The sequence below is a fragment of the Sinohyriopsis cumingii genome, chromosome 13 (genome assembly GCF_028554795.1).
Source record: "Sinohyriopsis cumingii isolate HCF-2022 chromosome 13, ASM2855479v2, whole genome shotgun sequence".
In the NCBI taxonomy this organism is placed as follows: domain Eukaryota; kingdom Metazoa; phylum Mollusca; class Bivalvia; order Unionida; family Unionidae; genus Sinohyriopsis; species Sinohyriopsis cumingii.
In genome coordinates this window covers 25318301-25337465 of record NC_142973.1, presented here as the reverse complement: position 1 = coordinate 25337465, position 19165 = coordinate 25318301, and the positions used below count along the sequence as shown (strand labels likewise).

General features: G+C 34.6%; 1 protein-coding gene across 1 annotated transcript in view; it reads left to right on the top strand.

The window, feature by feature from the left end:
- Window positions 1-19165, top strand: part of LOC149785081 (uncharacterized) — a 303926-nt gene that overhangs the window by 59860 nt on the left and 224901 nt on the right. Inside the window, exon 2 of the mRNA XM_089978816.1 lies at window positions 15885-15958. The gene's annotated coding sequence lies outside the window, so the exon portion shown is untranslated. The remainder of the gene's footprint in view (window positions 1-15884; window positions 15959-19165) is intronic.

The window sequence follows — 19165 nt, the reverse complement described above, 5'->3', positions numbered from 1 at the left end:
TTCGAAAATTACATGTCGGAAATTGCAATCCAACTGAAATTTTATTTTCTAAATATAAAACTGTACTTGAGATAAAACTCTTTAATCCACTGCAGCAGCATCTCATCAACACAACCCTTCTCCTGCACACGTACGGTCTATTATTTTGGTACATGAATACTTTTTTAACTTTCTCATGCCGTGAAAAATTGTTGGAGGCAACACACCACCTGAAATGGAAACTGCAAGAAAAAAAGGAAGATTTTTTTTCAAATCTGCACTAGTCTTGCTAATTCTCACACTTTTGATGCCCATCTTATCATCAGTCCATCCAGAAATGCGATCAAAGTACACTAGAGTTTCATCCATGTTAATGATCATATTGTCGGCAAAATGATCTGTTTCTCTTCTGGCCATCACGAATTCATCACGTGATTTTATTTTCTCCAAATCTTCTGGATGATGCTGGGTCATCGATGTTCACGCACGAAGCACTATATTGTGCAACTTTAAAAACTGTTCCATTGTTTTACTTTATTGTCAAACTTTTTGTGAATACTGTTGGAAAGGAACCAAAGTTATCTTCCATATCTCAGCCGTCTTTGTATATTCAAAGCTAAAAAAATAAAGCGGCACACTTAAAAGAATCCAGTAGTCAGCATCTGAGGTCAGCTTGCTTTGCAATAAAATAACCTTTGTGTCGATATCCTTTAAAAAAATTTGGCTTCCGAGTCCAAAGTCGGCTTCCAACGTCTGCTTGCTTTGTAATAAAAATAACCTTTGTCTTTGATGTCCTGTCGGCAAGTTCAAAGAAGTTTACTGCTGGCTACCAGTTGTGTTTATTTACCACCAGGGCTTATATGTGCTTGGCATCTTTAGTAATAATTAATACAAAGGTGCACTGATGTCTGTGGGTAAATATTAATGATACTTATGTAACCCGCGCTGGCGAAAAGATTGTCACTTGCACTCAAGTGAATGTGTTTTAAAATAATGATTTTTATTTGCGAGATACTGGCATACAGTATAGTTCTCTTCTGGCATTAATGAATTCATCACATGATTTTATTTTCTCCAAATATTCTGGGTGATGCTGGGTCATCGACATCGGTGCACAAAGCACTATATTGTGTCACTTTAAAATTTGTTCCATTGTTTCAATTTATTTTCAAAATTCCCATGAATACAGTTGAAAAGGAACCCAAGTATGCTTCCATATCTCAGCCATCTTTGTATATTCAAAAAATAAAAATCTGCTCACTTCACAAAATCCGTAGTCAACTCCGATGTCGGCTTGCTTTGCAATAAAATAACCTTTGTATTGATATCCTTTACAAAATAAAGTAACTGTAGTCGGCTTCTGAGATCGCCTGCTTTGTAATAAAAATAACCTTTTGTCTTTGATGTCCTGTGGGTAGGTTCAAAGAAGGAGTTAACTGCTTGCTGCCAGTCATGTTTATTCACCACCAGGGCTTATATGTGCTTGGTAGCATAATAAAAGTGTTATTGTTCCTTCATGTTTGCCTGATTGGTGTAGTGCATTAACAGTGCTATTGTTCCTTCATGTTTGTCTGATTGGTGAAGTATAATAGCAATGCTATAGTTCCTTTATGTCTGATTGGTGTAGTATAATAACAGTGCTATAGTTCATTCATGTTTGCCTGATTGTTGTAGTATAAAGACAGTACTATAGTTCATTCATGTTTGCCTGATTGGTGTAGTGTAATAACAGTGCTATAGTGCCTTGATGTTTGTGTGACTGATGTTGTGTAATAACAGTGCTATAGTTCCTTCATTTTTGCCTGATTGGTGTAGTATATTAACAGTGCTATAGTTCCTTCGTGTTTGTCTGATTGGTATAGTATAATAATAGTGTTATAGTTCCTTCATGTTTGACCGATAGGTGTAGTATAATAACAGTGTTATTGTTCCTTTATGTTTTAACCTTATTAGTGTATTTTATTAACAGTGCTATTGTTCCTTCATGTTTGTCTGATTGGTGTAGTATAATAACAGTGCTATAGTTCTTTCGTGTTTGATAGGTATAGTATAATAACAGTGCTATTGTTCCTTCATGTTAGTCTGATTGGTGCAGTATATTAACAATGTTATTGTTCCTTCATGTTTGCCTGACTGGTGTATTGTATAAACAGTGCTATTGTTCCTTCATGTTTGTCTGATTGGTGTAGTGTATTAACAGTGTTATCATTCCTTCATGTTTGCCTGATTGGTGTAGTATAATAACAGTGCTATAGTTCGTTCATGTTTGACCGATAGGTGTAGTATAATAACAGTGTTATTGTTCCTTTATGTTTTAACCTTATTAGTGTATTTTATTAACAGTGCTGTTGTTTCTTCATGTTTGTCTGTTTGGTGTAGAATAATAACAGTGCTATTGTTCCTTCATGTTTGCCTAATTGGTGTAATGTATTAACAGTGCTATAGATCCTTCATGTTTGCCTGACTGGTGTATTGTATAAACAGTGCTATTGTTCCTTGATGTTTGCCTGATTGGTGTAGTATAATAACAGTGCTATAGTTTCTTCATGTTTGTCTGATAGGTGTAGTGTAATTAAAGTGATATAGTTCCTTCATGTTTGCCTGACTGATGTAGTATAATAACATTGCTATAGTTCCTTCATGTTTGTCTGATAGGTGTGGTATAATAACAGTGCTATTGTTCCTTCACGTTTGCGTTATTGGTGTAGTGTATTAACAGTGCTATTGTTCCTTCATGTTTGTCTAATTCGTGTAGTGTAATAATGGTGCTATATTCCTTCATGTTTGATTGATTGGTGTGGTGTAATAATAGTGCTATTGTCCTTCATGTTTGCCTGATCGGCGTAGTGTAATAACAGTGTTATAGCTCCTTCATGTTTGTCTGATTTTGTATAGTGTAATAACAGTGCTATAGTCTGTCATGTTCATCTGATTGGTGTAGTGTAATAACAGTGATATAGTCTGTCATGTTCATCTGATTGGTGTAGTGTAATAACAGTGCTATAGTTCCTTCATGTTTGTCTGATTGGTGTAGTGTTTTAACAGTGCTATTGTTCCTTCATGTTTGCCTGATTGGTGAAGTATAATAACAGTGCCATAGTCCATCATGTTCATCTGAATGGTGTTGTGTATTAATGGCTTCTACATGAAAAGGGGCATTTGAATAGTTATTGCTTCTATCTAGAAATTGGATTAGATAAATTTATTTGCATGATGATAATTGAGTTGATCTTTTGGGACATTTTTATATAAATAAGTGGATTATTTTAGAGAAAGATTTTACATTTTTTCGACATGATTTTAGTAACTTGGACCATTTTGTGTCTCATGCCAACAGTGTGATGTAGTGGATCACAGATTTTCTCATCAACTTGGGTTTTTTAATGTGACCATCAATACATGTCCTTTTTGCCTAATTTTAGGACAAACAGACTGCTAAATCATATGGACGCTTCTTTCATGTTCTTGAAGATATAATGCATTCAGCTGACAAATCGTACAATCATTTGTCTCGAGAAATAAAAAGACTTAAATTTACAAAATATTTTGTAGGTTTGAATTAGCTGTCAGATCCAATATTAGTAACCGGTACATTAAAATGATTCATATTTCAGATTATTAAGTGATTTTTGCTTTGAAGAAGGTACTCCCTGTTTTTAAATATGCTATTATTCAGCCATGTCTATTGTTCATTTGATTGTTGAGTTCAAGAAATATTTATTACCAGTGACAGCCATTAATTTTAATCGGAATGCAAGCTGTTGTGGTTGATACTTGAGCTGTTTGTTCAGGACTTAAAAATAAAATGTTTTTGCACATGTTGAATCATATTTTTTTGGCATTTGCATACATTTAAAAACTATGTGCATAACAGGGGAATTGATTGAATAAATTGGGTTAAAGAAGATCTCATACGTATTGGAGAAATTAATTAATTTGATTTTATATAGGAAGCCGAGTAAGGATCAGAATGGAAGCTTTGAAATATTTAATATTTTATTGTACAAAATAAATTTGTTATCCTAACAGCCATTACCACTGGCAGGTACAATTAAATGCATGATTATATCACTGCTGTATTTGCATAATTTTGAATAAACAAAAAGGACAGGTTTGTGCTTATCCATTTGTTCTTTTCAAGCAGCGGTTGTGTGGCATAATACTACAATTGATGGGTAGTCTGAATAACTGGAAAACAGCAGCAGCAAAACTATTATTATTGTTGTTGTTGTTGTTGCTGTTGTTGATCATAAAGATGATGATGATAATGATGACTTTTTTGTCAAAAAAGAAAAGAGGAAAATTGTTAAGTTCTCTATCCGAAAATGTTATGTAAACCTCAGCAAAGTTCGTTTATAATGGCAGATGATGATGATGATGATGATGACAATGATGATGAACACTTTCTTTGACATTTGTTGTGTTAATTCATCATTTGTTATTAAAAGTATTCTATCCATGTTCTTTAGATTAAAACTTAAATTAAGAAAAACTCTACTAAGCTAGAATGATGTATGCTCAGTTCCTATGAAATGGGTTTGTAGATAAAAATTCCATTGGTTTTATTTAAATAAGTAAACCCCATCATCCCTGTATATATTTATAGTCATGTTCTTATAACATTAAGCCAACAAAGGAGAAAACTTATTTGTTGTAAAGACTGCTGCCTTTCAAGGTGCACTTGTCTGTCTTGTGGAAAAACTCTTTCAGTTTGACAAGATTCTCTCAATGGAACAGGTGAATATTGTCCATTTCATGGCATTATTATTGTATGCCAACTCTCTTCTGAGGTCTCACTGGACAGTTTATCTGGTGAATTTTCATCGGACAATGACCTATTGTAGAAAAATGAGAATAATTTTACACTGAAGATACAAATAAAAACAAACTAATGATTTTTGCAGAAAGCATACATATGAGATTTTGACTGCAGCAATCAGGTTAATTCCTAATGCAACTGGTGGCTTTTATACTGAGCCAACACGGCCACCAACCCCTCTTTTTTACATTCATTTTTGACAGCAAAGAGCTATTTCGAATATTTTCCTGTGACAAGGCAGCTAAAAGAATCAGTATGTACCTTATGCATGAATAAAGTTCACTAGTACTATAACAAATTAGCATACTTTTCATCACCCTTCAACCATCTAGATTTTTAGATATTTACCTCAGTAGTAGACACATGTAAATATGTAAGCCAAGTCTGTTGCTCCTTTGCAGCCCAAGTTACAGCATTTGATCTCCAATGCTTGTCTAACTATGACAGGCAGTCACCAACAAGCCAACCCATTTCCATGCCTGACTCAAAGTAAATCTAAACCACACTACAGATTTAGCTTCTGTGTGAATTTATAATTGCTAAGCTTGTGATAATTAGGTTCATGCTTTCTACCTTAAAAATTAGGGAGGTGTCAAAATATCCAGTGAGACCTGATGATGGAATAGTCTTGGCACTCATGCCTCCATTGAATGAAAATAGAGAACTCTTGCTTGGTCTATTCCTGGATGCAGACTTGATGTTATAGAGGATCTCAAATGAATTATGTTTATTTGATAGAGATATTTACTAAGTGTCGATTTAATACAATTTCTGCATCTAGTAATCATTATCCATTTGAAATCCTCTGCTAGATATAATACAGTTTCTTCATCCAGTAATCATTTCCCATTTGAGATCATCTACTAGATTTAATACAATTTCTGCATCCAGTAATCATTTCCTAATTGAGATCCTCTATTACACCTCTACATGTAGACTAGAGGTGTTATAGAGGATCTCAGATGGGTAATGATATCTTCATGCAGTAATTTTTTTTACTAAATGCTGATGAGAGGTGTTATACAGGATCTCAAATGGGTAATGAATAGTGGATGCAGAAATTGTACTAAATGTAGAATAGAGATGTTACTGAGGATCTCAACTGAGTAATGATTACTTAATGCAGAATTTGTTCTAAATTTAGTCTATGTGTGATATAGAGGATCTCAAATGGGTAATTACTACTAGATGCAGAGACTAGTAGACTTGAGGTGTTATGGAGGATCCCAGACGGGTAATGATTAGTGGATGCAGAAATTGTAAACTAGAGGTATTGTAGACGATCTAAAATGGGTAATGTTTACTGGTTACAGAACTTGAACTAAATATAGAATAGAGGTGTTACACAGGATCTCAAATTTTTAATGATTACTGGATGCAGAAATTGTACTAAATGTAGATCTGAGGTGTTGCCATGTTTAGTGATTCCAGATTTAACGTTTTTGTGACTGGATATTTTTATTATATAGTTTGGAAAAAGCTGTGGTTAGAAAATGTTCTGTTTGATGGAGACCTTTATTTCCTGACATTTTCTTGATGTGTTTACATTTATTGGTCGACATTTAAACTACATTTATCCTGGCATTAGGTGCAAATCTCTAGTGCATGGTAGCATCCTTGTACTCTTGTTCTGCTTTTAGTTTAGCATTCTGAGAATTCTACGCTTGACAAATTGGCCATATTACATCATACATAACTGCTAATGTGTATTTTTGTGATAGTCATATGTTTTCCCAATATCCATTTGACTACTGATTGGAAAGATGGCCACCATATTTTTTTATAGTAATAGTAAAACATTCCAGAAGGCAAGACAAGGAAAATTTCCATTGCCACAGCCAATCAGTGATGAGAATGCTGAGTAAGAATGTCATGGACTTATTTGAATCAATCAGATACACAGAAGGTGATACGTTAACATGTTGATGCATCAGAAACTGCAAACACTGCATCTAATGTGTGCCAACTATGTGATAAATATAATTATGAGCACCACACATTTTAAAATTGGAAAACACACTAAATTTGCTATTGTGATGGTTTAGTCAAATTAAGAAATATACGATTTTCACTTGTGTCTAATTTTCTGCATTGCAGTAAGTAAGAAAACGTTCTAAAATCTCCATTATCTTGAAATGTAATTGATGGCATTTTAAAATCTAGTCTCAGTAATTTACAATAAGCAATAAGATAATTTTAAGCTAAGTCAATATCTTTGTAGTATTTAGAGGTCTCATAAAGCAGGATGTAACAGGAGGAATTCCCTCCTATTTGAATGAGTCAGCCAACTCATTATGTCTGCTTATATTCAGATGTGTCTTTCATATGATATAGCACCTTCATAACCTTACATGGGGCATCAGTGTTACAATATTCTTGAACTGCATGAAATTTTTGTTCATTTGAAATATTTTTGTTTTATGAATAGGTGTGGATTTTTATCAATTATGTACTAAAGGCATATGTCAGATTTCATACACTGTTGACAGTAGTCATAATTATGAAGGCCCTCAGTTTTACAGAGTGTATCACCACTGGTGTTACATTATGATACATATTGACAGTTATTATAATTATGAAGGCCCTCAGCTTTACAGAGTGTATCACCACTGGTGTTAAATTATGATACATATTGACAGTAGTCATAATTATGAAGGCCCTCAGCTTTACAGAGTGTATCACCACTGGTGTTAAATTATGATACATATTGACAGTAGTCATAATTATGAAGGCCTTCAGCTTTACAGAGTGTATTACCACTGGTGTTACATTTTGATACATATTGACAGTAGTCGTAATTATGAAGGCCTTCAGCTTTACAGAGTGTATCACCACTGGTGTTACATTGTGATACATATTGACAGTAGTTATAACTCTGAAGGACTTCAACTTTATAGCGTGAATCAACACTGGTGTTACATTAAGATACATATTGACAGTTATAATTATGTAGGACCCCAACTTTACAGTGTGAATCGCCACCGGTGTCACAGTATGATACATATTGACTGTAGTCATAGTTATGAAGGATCTGACCACAATAGTGTGTATCATCACTGATGTCTGAGGATAAAATGATACATATTGGTTGTATCATTTGTAAGTGAAGGACATCAGATCACATGTGACTCATTGGGTCTCATGAAAACTGATGTCCTTCTACTAGCAGACTGATGTGATACAAACACCTGGATCAAGCTACTATACAGATGATGAGTTTACTATTTACCCTATATAATTATTTCATAATAAAAAATAAAGTTATTTTATGTTGTTACTGCTGTTCTTTTAATTTTGATTTCATCCATCTACTGACATTGTACAGTGTGCCAAAATATTGTAACTGTAGTAGTCCCTGCATGTGACCTTTGTTAGGTGACATCATCTTTGACAGTCCAAAATTGCAGTCTGTATCGGATGTACATATAATATGATCTTTCAGGTCGGCCTCTGGGGAAAATTGGCCTTTTGTTCTATAATGAATGGTATATCACAAATGCACATTATTATATTTTTCTTCTGTTGGTTCCTATATAAACAACTTCTGATTATCAGAACTTTTTTATCAGAGCTTATTACTGTCTTCACAAGCACAGCCTGCACAACAATTTGGATGATTGTACAGGATTGGATTATTAACACTTGGGATGGAATTTTAAAAATGTTAAAACCTTTAAACCTGATGAAACATTTAAATTCTGATACCGCACATCCAAGTACTTATTATTGCCCTTGTATTTAATACAGAATGAGTATAACTAAAGCTATATTTGTCTGGAGCACAATGCAGTCAGCTCAAAACATCACTATAAAACTTAGACAAGTGGTCCGGATGTGCTTTCTTCTGTTCACAGTTCACAATGTGCTTTGTGCTATTCACAATTCACAAGATGCCTTTTGATATTCACAATTCACAGTGTGCCTTTTGATACTCACATTTCACAATGTGCCTTGTGCTATTCACAATTCACAATGGGCCTTGTAATATTCACAATTCACAATGTGCCTTGTGCTATTCACAATTTACAATGTGCATTGTGCTATTCACAATTCACAATGGGCCTTTTGATTTTCACAATTCACGATGTACCTTTTGCTATTCACAATTCACAATGTACCTTATGCTATTCACAATTCACAATGGGCTTTTGATATTCACAATTCACAGTGTTCCTTGTGCTATTAATGATTCACAATGTACCTTTTGATATTCACAGTTCATAATGTGCCTTATGCTATTCACATTTCACAATGTGCCTTTTGATATTCACAATTCACAATGTTCTTTCTAATCACAATTGTCAGTTTCAGTTTCTATATGTTGTGCAATTTGTATCCATCTATTCATCAATCTTCCCCACATTTGTGCCTGGGCAAAACTCCAAAGCCATTTAAGTTGTCTCACTGAAACTTGATTTACATATTAGACTCAACAGTATGTGCCTATGCAATTCATAATTCATCAGTTTCAATATTTTTTTAACATTTTCGTTAATTTATTCATCCATCCTTTCATTAATCACACTTCATTTTTGTAGTGCAAGTCCAAAACAATTTTAGATATTTCTGTGAAATGTTTTGCTTGTATTAAACATGTGGTCCAGATATAACATTTGCTCTTCATAATTCTTCAGCTTGTGTAATTTTTGTAATGTTTTCATTTGTTTTGTTTATCATTCACACTTTAGTTACTGGAGCAAAACCATTTCAGACCTTGGTATGCATTTTAGTACATTTATTGGAGTTGTGATCTCAGTGTGCCTTTTGCAAATTCAGAAGGTGGTGGAAAAGAAGAAAAAATGTGACCTGTCGTCACATTTTCAGATGGATAATTTGGAAGTGTGGATGGCATCCCCTGTGTAAAATTGTTGAATTAAGCCTTCATTCAAACTTTTAGATTTAATTCACAACACATAAAAGTATGGCACATGTTATTGTTGTGATAAAAGCATGGCACATGTTATTGTTGTGATAAAAGCATGGCACATTTTATTGTGATAAAAGCATGGCACATGTTATTGTTGTGATAAAAGCATGGCACACATTGTTGTGATAAAAGCATGGCACATGTTATTGTTGTGATAAAAGCATGGCACATGTTATTGTTATGATAAAAGCATGGCACACATTGTTGTGATAAATGCATGGCACACATTATTGTGATAAAAGCATGGCACACATTTTTGTTGTGATAAAAGTATGGCATGTTATTCTTGTGATAAAAGCATGGCACGTTATTCTTGTGATAAAATCATGGCATGTTATTGTTGTAATAAAAGCATGGCAGAAATTGTTGAGGACCATTTTTTTAAATCACTAAATGAGATAATAGAAGCAACTTCTTGTGAATATTTACTAAAATAAACTCAACCATGACAGCATGTTTGTCAGACTATAGTAATATAGATGTATGTATTCCTTTATAAATGTCGTATTGCTACAGCTCTGCTTTGTATCAGAAATCCTATACAAAATCCACTTGCAATGATTTCTGTATCGAGCTAAAACCTCTCGATGTTTTTGTGATGTGCACCCTACAGCCCATTTTGAAATCCCTTATCTGATCTTATTTCAGCTTGTGCTGCAAAATTGGCCTAATAAGATCTTAAGGGGTGTTATGATTTCTATAGTTCAAACAAACACAGGAAGCATTTAATAAGGTTTGTGTTATTGAAGCAGAAAAAGGCTTGGCAATGAGATGCTGTTGTTCTCAAGTAGTATACAGCACACATTTTGTAAGTACATTAACAGGGAAGGTCCTGATCTGTTGGTGCTTTATGTACTGACAGATCTGGATCTGTTCTGTTAATTTTGTGTTTTATTTCATGCAGTCAGAGTAGATTGTGATCTGTTGGTACTTTTGTGCTGACAGATCTCGATCTATTCTGTTAACTATAGGTAATATTTCAAGAAAACTGTGATCCTGAGCTATTGGTGCTTTATGTGCGGAAATATCTGGTTCTATTCTGTTAGTTCTAGGTAATATTTAAAGTAACACTGAGCAGGTCCTGATCTTTTGGTACATTATGTGAAGGCAGATCTAGGTCTGTTCTCTTACTTGTGCATGCAGACTCTGAATTACTGTTGTATTACATGAGAACAAATCTGGATCTGTTCAGTTATTTCTTTGTGTATACTATGTTCTGTTTGTGCTTTATCTGAGGGCAGATCTTGATCTGTGTATTATTCCAAGTAAATAGAGCAGGCCTGATCTGTTGGTACAATATTTGAGAGCAGATCTGGGTACATTCTCTTACTTCTATGTATTATTTCAAGAAAACGGCAGACCCTGATATGTTGTTGCATTAATTTCGTGCAGGTCTTGGTTTATTCTTTAATTGTGCAAATTATTTGAAGCAAATAGTGCAGGTACAGAAATACTGATACATAATTGAGGGCACATCTGGGTATATTTTAATTCTTTGTATTTATTTCAAGAAAACATAGCAGGTCCTGATCTGTTGGTGCATTATCTTGGGGCAGATCTGGGTCTTGATACTTAATTCTGGGTAATATTTTAAGTAACCAAGACAGGCTCTAACCTATTTATGCGTTAATTTAGGGCAGATCTGGGTCTGTTCTCTTAGTTCTGTGTATTATTTTATGTTAACAGGACAGATCCTGATCTATGGATGAATCATGTAGGGCCCAATCTGGGTCTGTTTTCTTAGTTCTGTGTATTATTTTATGTTAACAGGACAGATCCTGATCTATGGATGGATCACGTGGGGCCTGATCTGGATCTGTTCAGTTAGATCTGTGGGTTTTTTTTGCAAACAGTGCACATACTGACTTTCTGGTGCATTATGTATGGATAGATCTAGATCCTGGTTTATTATGTTTGTTCTAATATTTAACAATTATGTTGCCATTAAAAAGTAGTATTTAGGAGTTACGGAGTTTTATTTAATATTTGAAATGTTGAGGCAGATGTTGAAGTGGGTGACGTATATGGCTGAATAGAAGGGATATGTGTGTATATTTGTTTTGTGATTGAATACATGTCTGGTTTAAAATATATTTTGGTCTTGACTTAAGGATAGAGAATAAATAAATAAATAGATTGTTGTTGTTGTTGTTGTTGTAGGGTTTAACGCCATTTTTCAGCACACGATAGGCTATACATGGTGGCCAGTATTAATGGTGGAGGAAGAACCTGGGAAAACTCCCGGAAAGAACCATCGACCTATGAGAAGCTACTGGCAAGCTTTCTCACATACCCACATTGGCTGAATCCGAGACTTGAACCCACGCAGACAGAGGTGAGACGGCAGTGATCCGTAACGGAGAGCGCTTTAGACCACTCGGCCACTCGGGGCCCCAATAAATAGATAAATAAATAAATAAATAAATAATAATAAATGACAGGCAGATAGCTGTATGGAAAGATTGATTGGTTATCGATGAATGGATCAAGCTGAATAACTCAGAACTTGGAAATATTGGATGGATGGATGGAAAATTTTTGTTGCTTTTAATACAACTTTATTGTTGGCTACATCATGCCAAGGAAATGGGAGCAAAGTGCCTTTCCCAAGAACATGCCAAGAAAGTTAACCCGTACTTTCCTGGGCAGGTATCAAACATGCAACCTTTGGATTGCAAGTCTGATGTTCTAGCAACTGAGTTACCACAGCTTCCAGGACAGATTGATTTGTATATATCAAAGATATCAAACTGGCTGGCTGGCTGAATGCATGGCCCTAGGAAGGGAGGAATTAAAAATTGATGCGCTGATTTGCAGTTTTTAGTAGTCTTGCATATTATGGTAAAACCAGAAATATTAATTGATTATTAGATTGTATCCTTTTACCATATGTACTTACTTATAAGACAAGTCCATCTGCAAACGGTTAGACCCACATCTGCTGTTGCATAATGCACCAGCAGATCTGGGTCTGTGCAGTTTGTTAGGAGTAATCAGTAGAACAAACAATATAGACCCTAATCTGCAAGTGCATTTTGCTGTGGCATATCAGGATCTTTGCTATTTGCAGTTTGAGTCGACTAATAAGTGAGTACGTATGGTATTATTTTTGGGGATAATAGGTATCCAAGAAATTAAATCTACTATACAATAGTATTGTATGTTGGTTGTTGAGGAAAACAGTGAGCGTGAACTTATGAACTGTCTGCTTACTCCCAGACCATATAATGATGCCTGCACAGATATTTTTGGTTTCTTAGTGCTGTACCATATATGCAGTCCATAGTTTTACCTCTAACCTTTTTCAGTGATTTTGTATACTAACTTAATATGAACACAGATTTCAGATGTTCAGCCGTTATTTGCCTCAAGTACTTACCCGTGCAACATTATAATAGGCACTGAACTTGTGATGCTTCCTTCATTAGTCCAACTCAGATTCCCTTCAATTGTCTCATTGATTCTCAGCTTAATGAAATTGAAACTCTTACAATTTAATGGAGCACAATCAATACTTTCTTCTCATTTCACCGCATTTTGCCTTTATTCTGCTTGTTCCTGAGAAGAGGTCTTTCCAATTTGGCGAGAGTAACAATAGAACTTCCTTTCATTAAAACACAATGGATACTAATCTGTCATTATGGAAGCAAAGAATGTTATTTTCTGATTTCTCTCCTGCGAGTAGAAAAAAATGTATCATAATTGTGTAGACAAAAAAAAATCAATGCAGATTTGTAATAATCTGCTTTGGAATATGTTCGATCTGTAAGCTATTGGCCCAAGTCATAGAGAATCTCACCAAGAATCAACTTGGGCAGTGATTAAGTCATTTGTAATTTGCAGTCAGTCTGTGGAGAGAGTACAGATGATGTATCACTTGTATGTCTGGCAATATTTACCTAAATATTTTCCTTCAGATCTGTGGATTGTAGCATATTTCTGTTAAGATGAAGCAAAAGTAGCCAAATCCTTGAGTGATTGCACACTATTGTATACAAGACTGAATTATTTCCTGAAGCTTGGTACCAGATAGTACCAGTACATCATTTTGAGTTTTAAAAAAAAATAATCTTTTTTTCTCAAAATAATTGAAATCAGCTTAGATTCAAAACCAGACATGTTTGATTCTTAAATTCAGAATGCATAAAATTAGAACTTAAATATCATTTATATCTTGAAGCAAGAAATTGGAACTAAAATATAGTCCATGCCTGAAAGCATTCAATTAGAAATAAAATATAGTCCATATATGAGAAGTTTACTTGATCATAAATATTTCCAAATAAAAATCTTACTTGAAATCATTCTTGATAATGTTGTACCAAAAAAAAAGACAAGTTTGAAGAGTCCTTTCTGGGGTTGAAGTTGTTGGTAAAGGTGATAAATACCAAAATGTTTGTTTTTGTTGGTCGGTAATTTTTTATTGAGGAGTTTTTGTTGGTCAGTAATTTTTTATTGTATTGAGGAGTTTTTGTTGGTCAGCTATTTTTTATTGTATTGAGGAAATGACTTTCATGGAGATTTTTATAAAGTTTTTAATTGACACGAATAAAAAATGGGTCTGGATAGTACAGCAGAAGTGTGATAGCTTTAAACCTCTGCAGTCTGGTTTGATAAAGGGCTTTGGCACGTGCTGTTGTTGGTGGCTTTTAATCCAAGGTCAATGATTTCCTCAGGTTCATGGATTTCCTATGCCATGAATGATTTTGTTACAGCATTCTGAGCCACAGAGAATGCATTTGAATAAATGAGAAGACCCCATTATGCCACATTCAAGCAACAGAGAACACTTTTGTACAAGGCTAGAGACCTCATTACTCCACATCTGAAATACCGTGCATTTGTACAAATTGGAAGATCTCAATACACGACATCCAAGTCACAGAAATCTCATTTCTACCAGTTGGAGGTCCTGATTACCTAGCTACTCCAGATGCGATCAACAGAAAAAGCATTTGTACAAGTTGGAAGACCTCGTTACACCACATCTAAGTGAGAGAATATGTATTTGTACAAGTTGGAAGATGTCATTACACCACATCTGAGTCACAGAGAAGCACTGGTACAAATTGAAAGACCTTACACAACATCCAAACCACCACGATCACATTTCCACAATTTGGAAAATCTCATAACATTACATCCAGAGGCCCAGAGAACATTGGAAGACAATGGTGTACAAATCAATGTGTGTGTGTGTGATTTGGATTTGTAATGTAGCTTTAACAATTTTTTAGTCATATTGCTACGATGTCTGCAGTGCTGCAATGTATAGTAATGTATAGCACTGGGGCATACTGGGGCATCATGCCGCAGCCATGTACCGTATGTCCCACCCAGTCACATTATCCTGACACCAGGCTAACCACTCCTAACACTAATCTCTTAATGCTGAGAGCCTAGCAAGGCAGCTGTTAGTACCATATTTATAAGTCTTTGGTATGACTCAGCCAGGGTTTGAACCCATGACCTCCCACATCTGAGGTGGATGCTCTAACCTCTTAGGCCACTGGAGCAGTCCTGCAAATCAATGTAACACAAAGTTTGAAACATTTGAACTTTTGTAATAAATAAGTAAATAATAATCTTTGGAAATTTATTCTTTTGAATAATACATGGGCCAGGGATCTGCTGCAAGTCACATGCTGTTGCAAGTCACATGCTGTTGCAAGTCACATGCTGTTGTTTGATGGTTGTAACTAGGACAAGAAAGCATTTTTTTTTCTGGATAAGTCTTTCAGAGAGTAATGATATCTTCATACTAAACGAACATAAACCAAATTATATTTTTAGCAATCCCTTAACAAATACTGATTTTGGATGAATTCAATTTGATTTACCTTGTATCATAAGTCAATTACAAGAAACTTGTTATTATAATCCCCACCTACACTAAAATTATACTGTTGATAAGATGTCTTCTCTGCACTCTTTGAACTGTTCTGCATTTTTTTTCTCCTTTGTAACCGCGTTGTTTATGGTTGAAAATGGAGAAAGGGATGAAAATATTAATTGCTGGATTGAAGCAGACATATGTATTAGGAAAAAAGTACAAGCACGTCTGTTTAAATTTATTTTGTTATTTTCATGGTGTGGTTTGACAATTACTCTGTTCCTGTATAATCTTTACTGTTTCAAAGATTTTATTTTTCTTTGCAGATATTGGATTTGAAAATGGACAGATAATTCATTTGTACAAGAAATGCCAATTTAGTTTCCACTCAACAGAGGCAGTAAGTACAGTTTGTTTTATTGCTGTCATTGTTTATTTGTAAAGTTCATATAACTTTTCTTGGCAGTTCGCCACTTTACTTTTTCACAGTGACTTGACCCAGCTTGGTGCTGTGCAGCACCTGTCAATCAACTATTGCAAAGTTGAATGTCTAAATGACTGCTGACCAATCCAGTGTCCAGATAGGTGTCAATAATAATAATGATAATAATAATAATAATAATAATAATAATAATAATAATAATAATATCAAGGGATGGACAAGATTAAACGAGATACCTATGTAATTTTCACTGTATGAAATATGTAAATTTTAACATAGTTATGATTTTTACATTTTAATTCATCACAGATTTACTATCCACTTCATAAGCTATGTATCATTGCTATGAGAAGTTTTCTTGTTTTATAAGAACAGTCATGCTAAAAAGTGTGTATTGTGTTTTCCTTTTATCTGCCCACTATAAGATGGTGCATTTCATGTTTTAAAAATATCCATTCTTCCATCCATCCATCAGTTCTCTATTTAATGTTTCCACACAATAATTCCACTGTTTACCACACTTTGTTGTTGTCATAGATTTAACGCCATTTTTCAGCACAGGATAGGCTATACATGGCGGCCAGTATAAATGGTGGAAGAAGAACTCGGGGAAAACCCCCGGAAAGAACCACCGACCCACAAAAAGCTACTGGCAAGCTTTCTCACATACCCACATTGGCTGAACCTGAGACTCGAACCCACACAGACAGAGGTGAGATGGCAGTGATCCATAATGGTGAGTGCTTTCAACCACTTGGCCACTTGGGGAGCCTCCAAACTTTTTAAGTAGCTTGCATTCAGGGCAAGATAGAAACCTATAGACTTTGGACTTGAAAGGTCTGAGGTTATTGTCACAGGAACTGATACTGTTTCCAAGCAATATTTTGTGCATCAGATACATGAACCAACTGTGTTAATGCTATAAAATCAAAAGACACCTGTTGATTTTAGGGTAAAAGGTCAGAGGTCAAGGTCATGTTGGCTAGAATCTGTTTGCATGTTATCTTGAGTTCTTTATCCCTACCTGGACCAGAATTTGTGGATGTCTTGTATTTGAAATAGATAAATCACCTTTACATTTTGGGATTGAAAGGTCAAAGAACAAGGTCATGGAAACTGGAACAATTATTTCCACAAAACTAGTCAAGTTCTGTAACATACACTTTGACTAAACTGTATAGATGTCTTACATTTAAGAGAAGGCAAACACATAAAGATTTTGGGATTCAAAGATAAAGGTAAAGGTAAGAGGGACTCCAAGAAGGTTTCCACAAAAGTCCAATGCCATAAATCATGACCAGACTTTGTGGCTGGCTTACATTTTAAACAAATAAGACACCATATGATTTGAATCTCAAGGTCACTTAAACTGAAAGGACACAAATGGTGTTTGGTTTAATATGATTATCACATGGTTTAAATTCCTGGTCTTAAAACACAAAATGTGTATAAAATTATTTGAGATAAAATTTAAAATGCTTAGCTGGAGAGATTTTCATCAAATTTTATGTAGAGAAAGGCCAATTCAGGTACTTAAATTTCTATACAAGTTTGGTTGTAGGAGAAATAGCAGACCAGATCAAACTTTAATATGCTGAAATACATGTAGGAGTTCATTCAACTTGGATTCTAAAAAAAGTGAAGGAATTACTGAAGCATTATCATTGGAGTGCTGCTGAACTGTTCTGAATGCTGGAAGCTAACTTTAAGAATAGAGATTCTTGGCATTTTCTGGCCAAATAAGGTTGGAAATGAAGAACTTCGTCAAAGGACAGAATCAACATCTCTTGTCCAGACTGAAGAAAAGAAGTTGGTGATGACTAGGTCATGCAGTTCCAAATTTTACTGGATGTACAACCAGGACAGCCCTCTGAAGGACAGGGGATAATAGAGTGGTGGTCCTAAAGAGACACGGAGAAAGACTATAGAGAAAGAGATGAAGGAATCTGGCCTGAAGTGGAACACTATCACATGTAGGGCTGCAGACCATCAGCAGTGGTGCTTTCGCACCACCTTATGTGCCAGCTGAGGCATGACAAGGAATGAGTGAAACATTGAGCAAGTATTTGTAGGAAAATTCATTTTTTATAACAGTTACAGGGCAGAAATAAAAGATCTTGGATATTTTGGAAACTATTTTGCTTGTTCACAAGATTCTTTAAACAATTACAGAAAAACTCTGATTTAAAAATATGATAAAACCATCAGCCCAACAGATTGAGAATTCTGTAAGAGATGAAAGAAGTCCCAGTATGAAAGAAGTCTCAGTATTGAACAGTGTTCACAGTTCACTGCAAGATTCAACATTGTGTAGATGACGAAACTTGTGAGGAAGTGAAATTTTGTGAAAACTTTGGATTGTAAATTAAAGACCTACCACACTGGAATATATTTTATTTATTACTTAGGTTTGCCTTGTTTCATATATTTTGTTATTTAGCATAAATTTCAGACAATAATGATAAATAGCAACTTGAAAAATTATCCTGAAAACACATTTTTTTTGGGTGCATATATTTCTTAGATCACTTAATAGATTTTCATCATGCAAGGCATGAATCAATGTGCGGCTAAGACAATTCATTCTGTGACATACTCGCTTGACCCTTTTATCCTGGGGTCAAGATTCTTGTCATAGAAAATCTTTGTGAAGGTTTGATTCAAGATTTTTTCATTTGCCTATATTTCTTAAACAACTTCATAGATTACCATTGTACATGGCCTGAATTATTATAAAGGTAAGACAAAATTCATTTTATGACATGCTTAGAGTCAAGGTCACAGTCATAAGAAATTTGTATTAATGTTTTGGTTAACATTTTTTGTTCTCATTTTCTTTTATTTCCTAAACTCCATAATTGATTTTCTTCATACTTGTAATGAATCATTATGAAGCTAAGACAATGCATTAGGTGACATGTATGCTTGCTCCTTTGACCTTGGATCAAGGTCCCAGTCATAGAAAATTTGTATTAAGGTTATGATTAAAGATCTTTTATTTGTCGATAATTCCTAAACACTAAGATAGAATTTCATCATATGAAGATAAGATAATTCATTTTGTAACACTCTGTTTGCTGTTGCGACCTTGCAGTCAAGTAACAGTCATAGAAATTTGTTTTAAGATTTTGGTTCATGATTTATTGTTTGTTTATATTTACTCAA